The sequence below is a fragment of the Chinchilla lanigera genome, unplaced genomic scaffold, assembly GCF_000276665.1.
Source record: "Chinchilla lanigera isolate Chin_1 unplaced genomic scaffold, ChiLan1.0 scaffold00047, whole genome shotgun sequence".
NCBI lineage: Eukaryota > Metazoa > Chordata > Mammalia > Rodentia > Chinchillidae > Chinchilla > Chinchilla lanigera.
This window is the reverse complement of record NW_004955448.1, coordinates 1,442,157-1,457,454: the sequence shown is the minus strand read 5'-3', so window position 1 is coordinate 1,457,454 and position 15,298 is coordinate 1,442,157. Positions and strand designations below refer to the sequence as shown.

Below are 15,298 nucleotides of genomic sequence, written 5' to 3'. Positions count from 1 at the left end.
AGAAGGAAGGCAAAAATATATATATATATCTATATATATATAACACTATACTGCTGAAAAGGAGTTAATAAAATTTTTATGTTCTGACCAATTTTGCATGCTTATATCTGATAATCTGAACAACTGATTTGAAGACAATAATATACAATGGAACAGCCATTGGGAAATTCCTGTCATCTTGTGTAGTAAAACTCTGTATTATCTCTAATGTTTTATCTAATAATTATTTTGTTATTCTCTTTAATGGTTTGAACTAACTTCCATTCTTACATTTGGTAATCTGAGCAGCGTAGTTGAAGATAACAGTATGTAATATAACAGCCACTGTTAATTGCTATCATTTTGTTTTAAAACCCTGTGTCACTTTTAATGTTCTGGCTTTGTTTTGTTTATGTTTGTGATTTTGGTATGCTGCTATTTTCTTTTATTTTTTTCTTTCTTTTACTACTCTCTTTAAAATAAAAAAGACTACTTTCTTTTAGAAAAAGAACTTTAAATTTTCTTTGTGTTCACAGGAGTATTTGGGTTATTGCTCATACTCAGAGACCATTTCTAGTTTCCCGGGCTTGAGTAGAAAAAGGGTGGTATATACAGGAGTACAGGCTTACAACCTTGGTAGCTGATGGAGTTGACAGGATCACAGTGTATGGTCCTTCCCAAGTTGGTCCTAAGGAAGGTGGTTATGAGGAACCTGTACCAAATCTCCAGGATAGAGTATGGGATTTCCCTTTTCTTTAGGCTGAGCTTCCATTAGCTGCTAAAGAGTTTTTGGATTTAGCCAGTGAGGAATATCTTTTAGTAAGGCATCTGCTTCTTTATCAAAGGGAAAATAATTAGAGAAAAGGGCATCCATAAAGTATTTCAAAAAGATGGAGTTCTAGAATTTGAGGTGTATTTCTTACTTTGATAAGAGGTAAAGATAGCAAGTGAGGTCACTGTAAGTGGGTATCCTGTGCCATTTTTGAAGATGTCACTTTAGAGTCTCATTCACTTTCTCTACCTTTCCCAGTGATTGTGGCCTCCATGCACAACAAACGTAATAGAGAATGCCCAGTGCCTGAAAGACACCCTGTGTGACTGTTGCTTTAAAAGAAGGCCCTTTATCACTCAGTAAGCTCTTAGGAAGTTCAAATATGGGGGTCATTTTTAAGACCAAAAGACCAAAACCTTTACAACCTCTTGAGATTTTTCTGTTCTACAAGGAAAGCCCTTAACCCAGTTAGTGAAATACTTGGACCAACAGGTTTTACAATTCCATACTCTTTGGCCTATGACTAAAATCAAGCTACCAATCTTCTCCAGGGTATTTATCATGTCTCTATATACCTAGAGGAGCTGTGGTCTAGTTAAGAGGATTGCTCTTTTGGCAGAGCTCACATATCTTAACTATCTGTTGAATTGTTTGAGAAAGTCCCTTTCTTATGAATAACTTTGAAATCATCTGCTGATTCTTGTCTCTCCCATGTGAAAGATCTGATGTAAAAACTTAACAATTTTCCATGGACTAGAACCAAGAAGGGACAATTTACAGTAGTCTGTCTGTGACCATCTTGATGCAAGGAACTGACACCCATGGCATAGATCCCACTTGATTTCTGACTGGGAATATTTGGGTTGAGAATAATCAAGGGACCCTTCCCAGATCAGGGAGGCCAGAAGGGAGGGCCCCCAAGCAGCTTCTTCTGCAGTTGCATTGACCAGTTGGTTACCTTGAGATACTTTGTCAATTCCTTTTTGGTGTCCTCTTCAGTGAATTATCACCACTTTGGATGGCATATAGACAGACAATGAAAGTTTGTCATCTTATGATACTTTTTGGGAGATCTATGGGCTGTTAGATAATTCCTTTCTTTCCATATGGCTGCATGAGCATACCGCACCAGGAAAGCACACATGGATAAATATACTACATATTTATCGGTATAAATATCAACTTTCTGTTCTTCCCTGAGTTGTAAAACTCTGATTAGAGCTATGAGTTTTGCTAGGTGGGCACTAGTCCCAGGGGCAAGTGAGGAACTTTCAAGTGTTTGATGTAGAATCACCACTGCATATCCTAAATTTCTTGTCCCATTTCCCATGAAGGAACTACCATCACAGAAGAGGATCAAGTCACAGGAAAGACTGTGTCTAACAAGTCTTCTCTGGCTAGGTACATGTGGATAATTGCCTGTTTATAGTCATGTCTTTTAGCTTCAATTTACTCTTCTTCTGATAGAAAGGGGGCAGGGTTTAAGGAGGAACATATATAAATAGCTGCTCCTTCTAGAAGTAGAACCTGATATTTAAGAAGTCAGTTGTCTGATAGCCATAGCCTCCCTTTGGGAGAAAGAAGCCCTGCCATAGTCTGAGGTGTTAATACAGTGAGATCTTTGCCTAATTTCTGCTTGGATGTCTCTGGTACCAGGAGAGTTATAACAGCCACAGCTCTAAGGCAAGCAGGCCAACCCCTTGCTACAATGTTTAATTCATGACTCAGGTATCCTATAGGCTGTTGAGCAGGGCCTGAATCCTGTGTAAGCACTCCAAAAGCCATTCCCCCTGCCTTTCATCAACGTATAGATTTAAATGGTCTGCTTCATTAGGCTCAGTACTGGGGCATTTAGAAGTGCTTGCTTAACCTTCTGGAATGCAGTCTGGGAATCAGGTTCCCAGTTTTAAATATGGGTATCTCCCTTTTTGGCTTCTATTATAAACTGATAGAGGGGTCATGCAATCTCACCATAATCTGCTATCCAAAGATGACAGAAGTGTGCAATTCCTAGGAATCCTCTTAGATGTTTTATAGTCTTGAGCTTGGGAAGGACGAACTGATTTAATTCTCTCTTCCCCCAGTCTTCAGGTTCCCTTGGATATGATACATCCCAAGTATATTACCTCAAGGCTGCAAAATTTTGCCTTGTACCTAGAGACCCTATAACTTTTATCTGCTAGAAAATTCATCAGGGCACAGGTACCTTGGCTAGAGAGCTCTTCTGAGGGGGTGCATAATATTATATCATCTACATGTTGCAGGACTATGACTTGGGAAAACTCAAAACAGGCTAAGTCCTGGGAAAGTACTTGGTCTAAAAGATGAGGGCTGTCTCTGAAACCTCCAGGAAGAACTGTCCAAGTCAACTGAAAGGTCTGGTTATGAGAATTTTCAAAGGCAAACAGAAACTGGGAATCTGTATAGAAAGGAATACAAAAGAAGACATCTTTTAAGTCCAACAGTAAAAAACAACCAGCATCTGGGAAAGAAGAGTGTATGGGTTAGGTACCACTGGATGGATTGGCATCACTGCCTCATTTACCAATCTGTCTTGTACCAACCTCTACTCTCCACTGGGTTTCTGGACTTCCAAGATTGGAGTGTTGCAGGGACTGTTACAGGGTGTAAGTAAACCTTGTGTTCCTAAGTTGTCAACTATAGGCAATAGTCTTTTTTAACTTGAGGCCTTAGAGGGTATTTCCTCCAGTGAGGAAAAATAGTAGGGTTTTAAGATGTATTTGCACTGGAGCAGCTATTATTGCTCTTTGTATTTTACCTTTAGTTGCCCATACTTTAGGATTTATTCCTGTCTCTATGAGAAGGAGGCAACATACTTGACCCGGGTGCATGAATATTACAGCATTCAAGCAAGATAAGGCCTCCCCAGGAAGGGAATTGGACTTTCAGGCACAATCAAAAAGGAATGGGAGGTGAGAAAGCCATCTCAGGGCTGTGAGAAACAGTGAGTTACATCCTCTCCTGTGATTCCTTCCACTGAGGTATAACAGCAGGAAGGAAGGCCAGGGTTGCAAAGAAGAACCAAGAGAAACACTGTTGTCCAGCAATAGGCTGTTTCTTTTCCCTCTACTGTCATGATTGCCTGGGGTTCCTCTGTGGAGATGGCAATTTGGTCAGAAGAAGAAACACAATGCTACAGGACCCTTCAGTCCTACTGAACCAGCTGGTAAGATGGGCCTGATCCCTGGAACCTTTGTCTCAGGGGGCAGTCCTACTTCCTGTGGTCACCTTTGCAATCAGTGCATGGCTCAGGGCATCCCTCTTGTTCTTACAGTTCTTATCACAGTCCCTCCTAAGGCGGTCTGGATTTCCACAGCAGTAGCAAGTGAATTTAGTCATCGAAGTCTTGGAGCCCTGAGAAAACAGACTTAGAGTCTATTCTTTTAACGGTGAAATCAAAGCAGCCACATTTTCTTGGTCTCTATTTTTTCCCCTTGGCCTCTTCCTGGCCTTGATCATAAAATACTGAGAAGGAAATTTTGACTAAAGTATCAAGTAAGCTATCTGGAGAAAAAACCACCTTTTGTAGCTTTTTCCTAATATCTGAGGCTGACTGAGTAATAAATGTGTCTTTAAGAATAATCTGTCTTTGTACTGAATCAGGAGCCAGGATATATGTTTCATCAATACTTCTTGTAAATGATCTAAAAAACAGACTATGAGGGGTTCTGGTCTTTCTTTTCATGAATTGACAATTTAAAGTAAGGGCTTAGTTCTCATCCTTTTCAGACCTTGGAGAATACATGTCTGAAGACATCTCCTATTTCAATCTCCCATGTGGTTGCTAGGCCAGTAGGACTCTTGTGTAGGGACTGCTTGGGCTCCAGTAGGAACTGGCTGTTCCCCTGGCTGCCTGTCTTCTGACCTTCTAAAATTAACAGTACTATTCTCATCTCCAATTGTAATAGCAGCCTGTATTGATGCGTGTCTCTCATTAGAAGTCAATGTTTGATTTAAGAGTAACATTACATCTTTCCAGTCTAGTTTATAGGTCTGAGTAAGTCCCCTACTTGTCAGGGTTGTCTGAAAACTTTACTGGTCTTGTTTGATCTGTTTGAGGTCACTGAGAGAAAAGGCCATGGATCAGGCCAAATTCTCTACCCACCTACTATAAGGGATATTGTCCTTGAGGAGCTTGAACAAAATCAGACAGGGTTGAATATAGCCCTGTAGAGGCTTCAATTAAACCAATTAAAGTTTCAAACCAATTAAAGTTGGTTTGAAAGCCTTGCCCTTAGAGTTCAGAGGGAAGGTGAGGGGAACCTCAGGAATAATAGATGTATCTGATTGTGCCTTAAGGGCCAGAGGTGTCTGGTTTTCTTGGGCTTACATTTAGACTTCGAACACAGGTAAGAATTGTCTCTTACTGTAAAGAAAGTCTGAACAGAAGGTAATTTTGACCATTCTCCCTCTCTCTTATGGTACAGTTCCAGGTGTGAAACAGTATCATAATCAATACTTTTCCTCTGCATTCCACTTTGCCTCTAGGAGGTAAGCAGACATGCATGCGTGCAGAAAAATATTAAACAGCTCTTTCTCAATATGTGAGGAACAAACAATTTCCAGTGCTTAAGAGTACATTCAAAAGGAGTAAGAGAATTTGAAATTGAGTTTCCCATCTGCAAAACAACAAGGGGAAAATAGGTGTCCTTTTTAATCCCTATTTGGTTTCTATTTGCTCTCAAGGCATCACCCGAGGTGACGTGCTCCAGAGCAGGTGGTTGCTATCTGGAGAGTGAGTCAGGTTGGACTTGCCACTCTTATTAACTTGGGCTCCTATCTTCTCCTGAAACTCATACTGCTAACTCCAAACTGTGTTTCAAAAAGCCCAAGCTACAGTTGATTTCCACTATAACAGTCATGTTTAAAGGAGGAAGCATTGCTAGCAAAATTAAATCAGTATCAAAAGACCCAAACAATTGCTTTCAAACTCTTTCAAAGAGAGTGAGAAGTGGGGAAAAGGGCAGATTGGAAGTGGTTAGAGCACTTCCCAACCTGCAAAAGAGATCACATCCAGAGATAGATAGAGGATAATGGCTTGGAAAAATCCTGCTCTGGACCCTAGGGCAAAGATGACTCCAAGACATTTGTGCTGTCTACCTAATTACCTAGGCAATCTTCTTTAGCAGCAAGGCTAAGTTTTACTCCAAATCCACTCTAAAATTTCTGTGTCTCTATATCTGCAACACACTTATGAAACTCACAGGTTAAAACTTACACCCATTGTTTAGCAAGCAAAATTTGTTAGCAACCGTATTTCCCTTCTCTACACAGGTAAATGATGAGAACCAGACCTAGTAGGGGAAAGCGAGAGCCAGGAGGTTGGGGGTTTTCCCTTACACTAAATGTGGTTTTGTATGTCAAATATTGTGCTTAGGAAATAGCTCTTGCTAGTCTCACCTAGAAACCAGTTCTTTTCATGGAGTCTCAGGTTCCTGGGCACACCCAGGAGACTATGCCCAGGACACCAAGCAGGGACCTTGTTTTTACATGTGTTCTTCAGGACAGGCAAAATTCTGATGTCTCATCTGACCCAGAGACAGGTACATGTTCTTCATCTAAGATGATTTCCCTAATTTCGGCATTAACAAATGCGCACTTTCTATGGGTTCAACATAAAAGTTCTTAGTTGTTGGATAGGAGAGAAAGGTTAAGACAGTTCAGGGTTCCTCCCTCTCTAATCTTTAGCAGAAACATCCCTCCACAAAGGAAAAGATCAGAAGATATGAGATCAGAAAAAGAAAGGCTTTTCTTCTCAAGCTCATGGTCAGTTATTGAGACAACTTGCCTGTGAGTTGTCACTCTCAGCCTGAAAAGGCAAGAGTGGGAATCTCAAGAGCTACAATTGCCTCCTCACCAGCAGAAGATCAGACCTGAAAGAAAACTGAGGCAGAACAGGCTCAACACTTCCCTCTAGAGTGTAGAGGTGGGGTCAGGCCAGACTGTCTCAGTGAAACCTGGAATATTAGAGTAGACTTTCTAACAGTGACAAACCAAAGAAACTCAGCTGGCAAATAATCTCACAGCTCCATCCATAGGGAAATGGTTTAAAAATACAATATTGTATATTCATACATTATGGCATGCTGTGTGGTAATTAAAAAGAATAAAATAGCTCTATACGTGCAAACACAGGTATATCTGAGAAATATTTTAAATAAAATGAATCTGTATTTTATGTATGTTTACATGTATGTGCACATATATAAACACAGATAAACTTTTGGAAAGATGTTCACCTTCTGAAGATGGGAGTGAAATGGAAAGAATGGCAAAGAAAGAAGTGTTTGTATGTTTTACTCAATTTGCTCCTGTACTGTTTAATACTAATCTACCACCTTGAAGTTGCTTAAAAAAAAAATCTCTAAATGTGATTTTTCTCTCCCTCCATAAGAATGAGTAAAGGCGAGCAGAATGGGAGAGGGGGAGGTTGTAATCCCCTTTCTTGCTATCCATCACCTTCACCCCACCACCCATCTTCCTTCTGTCCAAAATACACAAGCGGGGAGGCCCTCGACTGGGAGTGCTCTTCCCTCCCTATTTTTCACCTGAGTAATGCCATTCATCTTGCAAGTCGGTCCCCACTTTTCATCTCTCTGAATTTCCCACCCTCCCACCATGGTAGGTCGAGGACACCTCCTCCATGCTTCCATGGGCCTCTCTGTATCCTACGATGTGTTAAAGATACCCACATATAACCTGTCCCCGAGGAGACAGAAGGAGCTGGCTGTGTATCATCAGCACGTAGCACCATGATCGGCAGGCAGCAGGGATGACACGCTGAGTGGCTTGAAGTGAAGGACTCTGGGGGAATAGCTCTTCACATAGTATGCACTTGATCTAGGCACCTTTAAATCTGTGTTTAAGCCAACATCAGGCTATGAACCTCCTGGAAAGCATCAGAACATAGGAAAAGGTGCACAGATTAACAGTAGTATTTCAGAAAGGTTGCAGTAACACAAATCACACCAGTATTTATCGTTCCCTTCTCTGAACTTCCCCACACTCATCACATCTCTAAGGATCACTCAGATCTTGGCAGCAGCCTCCAGCAGACTGAAAAAGAACAATACCTGTTTTTCAGGCTCTACTTAAAACTTTTATTGACATTTTTACCTGTGCTCTGCCTGATAGCTTTCAGACAAGCTCTGATACAATCAAATGATGTGCCCTTTTCTAGCTGCAGGTCTGACCAGAGGGAAGGAAAGGACCACAGGGAGGCCGAAGAGGTGTGTCTAAAGCAGTGAGTCAGACACCAGAGCTGAAGCTGACTTTTTGAATTTTGAAAGTCAACAATGAGGTATCTTGACAATTAGCTCCGTAGCACCAGAGAAAACGGTAACTGGGAGAGATGGCCTCATCTTCTGGAAAGAGGTGTGATCAAACTACATGATGGTGAATAGTTAAATAAAAATTTATCATAAGAAAAGACACATTGCCATTAATTCCCCTCAAGATACTCCCCCTTTCTTCAAATATTATTTTTGCCACTTTCTGAAGCATTTTTGGAAGTTTTCATTTGTGAGTGCCTTTATGAAGTGAGATTTAAACTGTGTTGAACGCTGCTGCTGAGTGCCATCCAATGGACAAGTAGTTTAATAAGAATGGCATGATGTGTCCTCATCTATCTTATCCACCACATCTGGCACCATGTGACTCCTGGCGCATCCCAAAGTCAAAATGATCAGGAAAGGTAAGGGCTTTGAATTGATCCAGGAAACCAAGACATCCCTGACAGCACAAAAGACACTTAATGAAAGACTTCCAGAAAACTGCTTCAAAAAATCATGGGGATGGGTCAGGGGTGTAGCTCAGCAGCACAGTGCCTGCCTGACAGCATGAGGTCCTAAGTTTGATTTCTGATTCCAAAACAAAAAAATGGCAAGGATGGTGGGGTGTGCTCAGAGTGTTTGCGGGTGGTGGTGGTGTATTTAAAGGGGATCAGTGGTGATGTGTCTTTTACTGTAATAATTTTTTTATTTAAACACTCATCTTCCTTCCACCCACTTACACAGCTGCGCTCTGAGACGTACAGGGTCTCCAAGCTCTGGGAGCAGCAGCAAGGAGGGGGAAAGGAGGAGGAGCAGGGACCAGGATAGACTGGTTCTTCCTCACATCTCCCTTCTGCAGAGAAGCACACTGACACCCAGAAAGGCAAGGGGGCCACATGCTGGGCTGGTGAATGACAGCAGACTTCTGGGGGAACTCAGGTCTCTTTCGTGCCAGTCTCACCCTGCTTTTGAATGGGGACAACAGTTACTGATTGCACTCTGCTCTAATATGAGTCTATGAGAAGGATCAACTATGACTCAAGTACCTTCTCCACCTGACTTGCCAATTTCCCATTAAAGCATTAATTTTATTCTTTGATTCCTTCGTAAATACAAATATCCCTGACAAAGCCAACAAATGCTTAAACAACTGTGAATAAACTGAGCAAAGTGGTTGGGGGCCACTAAGGGCCTGGAAAAAGGGGTGTGTGTTTGTGTGTGTTTGAATGTGTGAAGATTTCTAACTTTCCAGGCAGAATATAGATGTCAAAAGGGAAGAGATGGCTCTAGATTTACTTTTTGCCTAGAGACAACTCTGGCATCAGGAACTTTCCCATTAAGAGTGTTCATCATCATTCTGACCACAAGGTAAGGTGCGGGTTCACTATTCTACGTAGCCTGGCTTGGCTGCCCTTACAGCCATAGCCTTCCATCCAGATTCTCCTTGGCCGCCCGCAGGAAGACACCTCTGTGTTGATCAGCAGGTTAGTCTATAACGTGGAAGCCACCAGAGCACGTGCCAGCAGCTCTCCTTGGTGGCAGAAGGTGAGAAAGCAAGGTGCGTGCTGGGAGGAAGGCTCATCTGTGGAGTCCTAAATAATTTGCTCATGCTCATGCCTTTTCCTTCTCCCGCATAGTGGATTTTGGGCCGTTGTTTAACTCTCATGGCAGCGCTGCCTTCACACCCTGCCCAGTGTCCTATTCTGGGCTCTCTGCCTTTAACACTGGTCGTAAGCCCTTCCAAACCTGGTCATGTCTCTCCAGTTCTACTTACTTGGAGGAGCCTAGTGTGGGAAGCAAGAAATAAACAGGATACTCCTGCAAACACACATGCGGGGAGGATTGTTTGAAGTGATCTGATCCCCTTTTCCTCTTAATGTTTCCTGTGAGGATGAATAAAAGAAAGTAATGCATCCAAAGCTCTCTGAGCTCCTGGGGGACAAGGCTTATGAGTGCCCAGTTTCTGTGGTTTAATTGGGGTATTTAATAATAACTTGATTTTCCCCTCCTTAAACAGAATTTGTTTGCATGAATCTCCCAAAGGTCTCCTCTGAGATAGAATTTTTAAAAGTCAACAAAATATTGCAGTCTTCAGTAATGACTGACCCCAGACAGTGCTTTGCTGACACTGGGGGAGGGGATACATGTCCTATGGGACATGGAGAATTCTTCCTTTCTGGAAGGTCTCAGAGTCTAAAGAGGTAATGTGAAACACTAAAGTGAACTTGACTACTGAGATTTAATAAGGTCTGACATTTCTATGCCTAATCCTCATATATATTCCATTATGGTGATTTTCCAAGGCAGACCACCCAAATGAAGCCGTCTTAGGTCCATGAGAGAAGGTGAAAGGCGAGAGGGACTATAATCATTATGAAAATAAGAGCAATCACAAATAATCCCAGCAAAATTTCTGGAAAAAGCCCTAATTTAAATTTCTCAAAAAACTCTCCCTTTAAATTATCTTCCAGACTCTAGTGAAATCCTAAACTATGTTATTTATATGCTTACATTATGCAAGCCAATGTAAAACTAAACATTTTAAAAATAGATTCAAGAAATGACATTGCAGAAATTCAGGAGAAAGAAGGGTCGGTAAGTCAACATTTGGCAAACTTTCACTCTGCCTTGATCTGGACAAGGCAGGAATTCAGCCTTGCTGTAGTGCTTCTCTGTCTGGTCAGACGTTCTTCAATGGTTCTTAGTGGTAAAAAAGCTGAAAACTCACTCCAAAAAGCAAGCAGCTCCCTTTCGTGACTGTTAGAACTCAGAAGGTCAGGCCTGTGTTCACAGTGATCAGATCAGTGAAATATTACAGGTCTCACATAAGGAGGCTTCCAATATCATGAGTAATTTGGTGCTATTTTTGGATAACGCGCTTCCTTAAAATAAAGTGATAAATTAAAGTGGCCTCAGCAATACAATAAAAATGTTAAACTATGTTAAGGCACATGGAAAATGCGGCCTAAGTGTACAAAGAAGGAGGCAGAGGATGGAAAGTTTGGAACCGTCTCTTGGCTGAAAAAGGAATGTAAACCGACCAGTCAGGCTGGTATTGAATTTGGGGACCCATTCTGTGCCCAGTACTGTGCCTTGGGCTGAAGAATAGTTAAAGAGAATTTCTGTCTGTGTGTTTCTGAATACTCAGTTCATAGAGAATTCCTTGAGGTCAAGGGCATTATTTGCATTTTCACCGTTAGCCCCTGCCTTGCCTGGCCAGGTTAACATCCCACCTTGTACAGTTAGTAACCTCGTTTTGGTCATTGCTGGTTATTAGCTCTCCCCAAAGTCCAGGCCCTATTTCTCCACATGCACTTTGCTAAATCCTACATCTCCCAGGTCCAGTTTAAACCTCTGCTGCTCCGTAGTGACTTCGACCGGCACTCGTGCCTCCCTTTCCTCCTCTCCTGCTGCACTGAGGCCCAGAGCACGCAGCTACAGTGCCTGAATGACAGCAGGGAGAAAGGGCATCCTGGAAGCAGCCTGGGCAGAGGAGGACCCATTGCCCACAATGATGCTAAGGGGGAAACAGAGGGAGCGGAGGGAGCTGGGAAGGGAAAAGGGCAGGGTCCGGGCTCAAATCCAGGCCTGACGTCACTTGGGCAATTTGAAACACAGAGTAAAGCATTCTGAGAGACCTCCCTCAAAGTGATTTCCCGCAGCATCCGCAAAAATAAACAAATGAATTAGTGCTGACCCCTCTACCCCAAATCACAATGGCACACTAGGAAACAAAGGTAGAGTAAGGGAGGTTTTGTTTCTGACTCAGGTCCCCATCCTTCCCACAATGCCACTTCCTTTCTTTCTTTGTCATGCTTGGGATACTATATGTATTTGTGGGTGAGCATATCCCTCATGAGACTCTCTGCTTCTTCATACTATGGTTTGAATAGGTACACTGTCTCCTGAAGGTCTGCGTGCTAAAGGCTTTTTCCCTCAGGTTGGTGTTATTAGAATGAGCTGTGGGCTTTGCTAGGGATGTAGCTTAGTGTTGTAAAGTACCAGCTGCAGTCACTTGTTTGCTTCTTCACATTCTCCTGCCAGGATGTGCCATTCTCACCAAAGGCCAAACCAACAGGACTTACTGATCTTGTGCACAAACCCCCAAAACTACGAGCTAAACAAAACTTTTCACTTTATAAGGTTAGTTGCCTCTGGTATTTCATTGTACTAATGCAAAAACAGACTAATACTCTTCCCAAAAAAGGACCATGTATTTTCTTTCACCATTGTCTTAAGGTCTGAGTCTGGTGCATCAGTAAGTATGTGAGAGAAACATCTATCTCCCTACTTTCTTTTATGTGCCTTTTATTTGCTCTTTATTTATAAGAGATGGAGGGAAGGGGGGAGGGAAAAGGGATGGAAAAATGAATTATGGTGTGTTATGTACATACACCAGCCTCCCAAGGAATATAAACATTATATGCTGCAAACATGTACTAATAAAAAAAATTTTAATTGAACAGATTAAAAAATAAGTATGTGAGGGAGAGAAGAGTGAGTTCACCCTCAGAGTGCTGGTAGCATTGACAAAGTGCTTTGGAAAGAGCATTCTAGAAGTGCGACGCAAGTTATTAGGGAGTAACGGAGTGGGAGCTTCCGCAGCGTTGGAACTTGGGAAAGTTTTGAGATTTGTTGTGGGACTTTTATTTTTTGTCAGTGTGAAAACCTTTCTTCTCAATCCTGGTGACAATGTCCAGGCTTTACACTATGACTTCTCCATCGGAAATCTTCCAGGGGAGCTCTCCATGCAGCAGGAATTATTTTCCTCATGTTAGGCTCAACAGGATGCACGTTAGCACTGAGACTGCTGGAATGCTTACTGTGTACTAGGCACTTTCCCCAGAACTTTACGTGTGTTAGTGTGATTAATGTTCATGACAGCCCTATGCGGAGGTAATGCTGTTATCCTCACTCACTGAGGGAGCCAGGATTCCAGTCAGCCTGACTTCAAAGCCACTAGCCTTAGGCTGTGTACCATACTACCCAGTTCCCTCCACCCCTTGGGAAAGAACTCCATGCTTCTCCTGGCATTTGCAAGTGATTTTGTTTTATTTCATTTATTGAATATATGACTAAGGAACACTGAATAGAATTTCAAAAATACAGCACTGGGAGGTCATGGCTAACCCGTTTACTTTGCATGTTCAGCAGTCTTTCAATAGCTGGTGCATCTATCCAGGGCTCTTTTCACCACCCTGCCTATCTGACTCTGGCCTTTATCAGACAGGACAGAGACAATGTTCCTGGGATCTGAGGCTTGTAAACACTCTTCCATCACCCTGGTCATGGCAGCCTGCCAAGATAGTAATGAGGCCAAATTTGGTGGGTCCTTCAGCACAGTGACCCTGGTTGAAACAATCCCCTGATATAGCAAAGGGAAGACCAAAGAAAAGTGTGATGTCCTACAAAGTCCAAAGCCTAGAATGATTCATTCTCCTGATGCAGATGGAGATTTATCACTGGATGCCAGTCATTTATACATGGCTGTCAGCAGCTTCACAGGAATTTTAATCTGGGAGTTTGTCCTGGACATGATTCCCTCACTACTTTCTTATGGTCTCAAACTTTCAGAGATTTCCTAGGCACACTCTCCTAGTCCTCTTAGTACTTAGCAAGAAACGCTTTTTAAGGGGTCAGATATTCTGGGGGCCTTGGGTAACTCCCTTAGCTTCTCTGTACCACAGCTTGCTTAGCCTCAAAACTCGGCCATTGAACCAGCTCATCTCAAGGATCCCTCTGGCCCTAAAATTTTATGACAAGATATATTTGAGGAACACCTTTGAAATTAGAAAATGGCAGTGGATTTTCTATATCTTAAAATCTGGCTGGCTACTTGTGTGCTAATGGTGCCAGGGGAGTCAAGTGGACACTGCAGGCGTCCTCGGAGGAAGATACGTGCCAACGCACTGAGACTCGTAGCATGGCTCAGAAACTGCTCTTGCTCAGTTCACTAGTGGTTTATAGTTTGCAAAATTCAGTAAACATTTAGAATGTAAGAGAAATAAATTATATGCATACTATGAAATGTATTCTTATGAAAAATCAAAAAAGTAAAATTGTACAGTGTTCTTTATACATAGACATATATATATAAAGCCATGTATATATGTAAACATTTAGAAATATATCATTGGGGGTTATTCCTTTTTAATTTAATTTAATTTATTTATTTATTTATTTTTTGGTTTTTGGTTTTTCTGCGGTACCGAGAACCGAACTCATGACCTTGCGCTTGCCAGGCAGGCGCTTTTGCCACTGAGCTAAATCCCCAGCCCCTATTCCTTTTTAATTTTAAAGAGAGTAGTAAATGAGAAGCAAACAAACAAAAAAATAGAACAGTAGCATCATAGCAGTATCACGAACATAAACAAATCAGAGCAAGAACATTCAAAGTGATACAGGGTCTAAAGACAAAATAATACTAATCAACAGTGGTTGATACATTGCATATCGCTCTCCTCAACTACATTGCTCAGGTTACCAGATGTAAGAATGAAAGACTGCTCAAACCATTAAAGAGAGTAGGAAAATAATTCTTCTATAAAACATTAGAGATAATATAGAGTATCACTAGGCAAGATGGTAGGAGTTCACCATTGTAACTCCATTGCATGTTGTTAACTTCAAATCAGTTGCTCAGACCACCAGACACAAGCATGCAAAATCAATCAGAACATAAAAAATTGTGAGCATTAACTGTTCATTTCAATACACTATCAGACATCAGCAACAGTTATTGCAGCTATTCATATATATATTTATATTTTGCCTTCTTTCTTCTTCTTTCCCTCATCCCAGTTGTTCTTTCCTTTGTGCAATTTCTTTCCCTTTCCTATCACCCATTGTATATTTTGAGTTTTACCTAGTCTTTCATGTTCCTACACCAAGGAGACAATATGATGTTTACACATATTGTGGGTCCGATTTATTTCACTTATGAGTATGGTCTCTAGTTGCATCGATTGACCTACAAAAGCCTCGAGTTTACCTTTTTTATAGCTGAGTAATACTCCATTGTATAAAAATACCACATATTTTATCTATTCCTCAGTTTATGGGCATCTGGGTTGTTTCCAAGATTTAGCTATAACAAATTGTGCTGCTATAAATATGGGTGTACATATATCACTGTGGTATGATGTCTTTAATTCTTCTGGGGAAATTCCCAAAAGGAGAATACCTGGGTTAAATGGGACTTCTAATCCTAGTTTTGTGAGGAATCTGCAAACTGATTTCCACAGTGGTTTCACCA

General features: G+C 41.5%; 1 long non-coding RNA gene across 2 annotated transcripts in view; it reads left to right on the top strand.

The window, feature by feature from the left end:
- LOC106149545 overlaps window positions 1-15,298 on the top strand; it is a 46,191-nt gene that overhangs the window by 24,834 nt on the left and 6,059 nt on the right. The window contains exon 2 of one of the 2 annotated variants that reach the window (XR_001235801.1): window positions 7,953-8,072. The exons of the other annotated variant lie outside the window; for it this stretch is intronic. This is a non-coding gene — a long non-coding RNA (uncharacterized LOC106149545). The remainder of the gene's footprint in view (window positions 1-7,952; window positions 8,073-15,298) is intronic. 2 annotated transcript variants of the gene reach the window in all.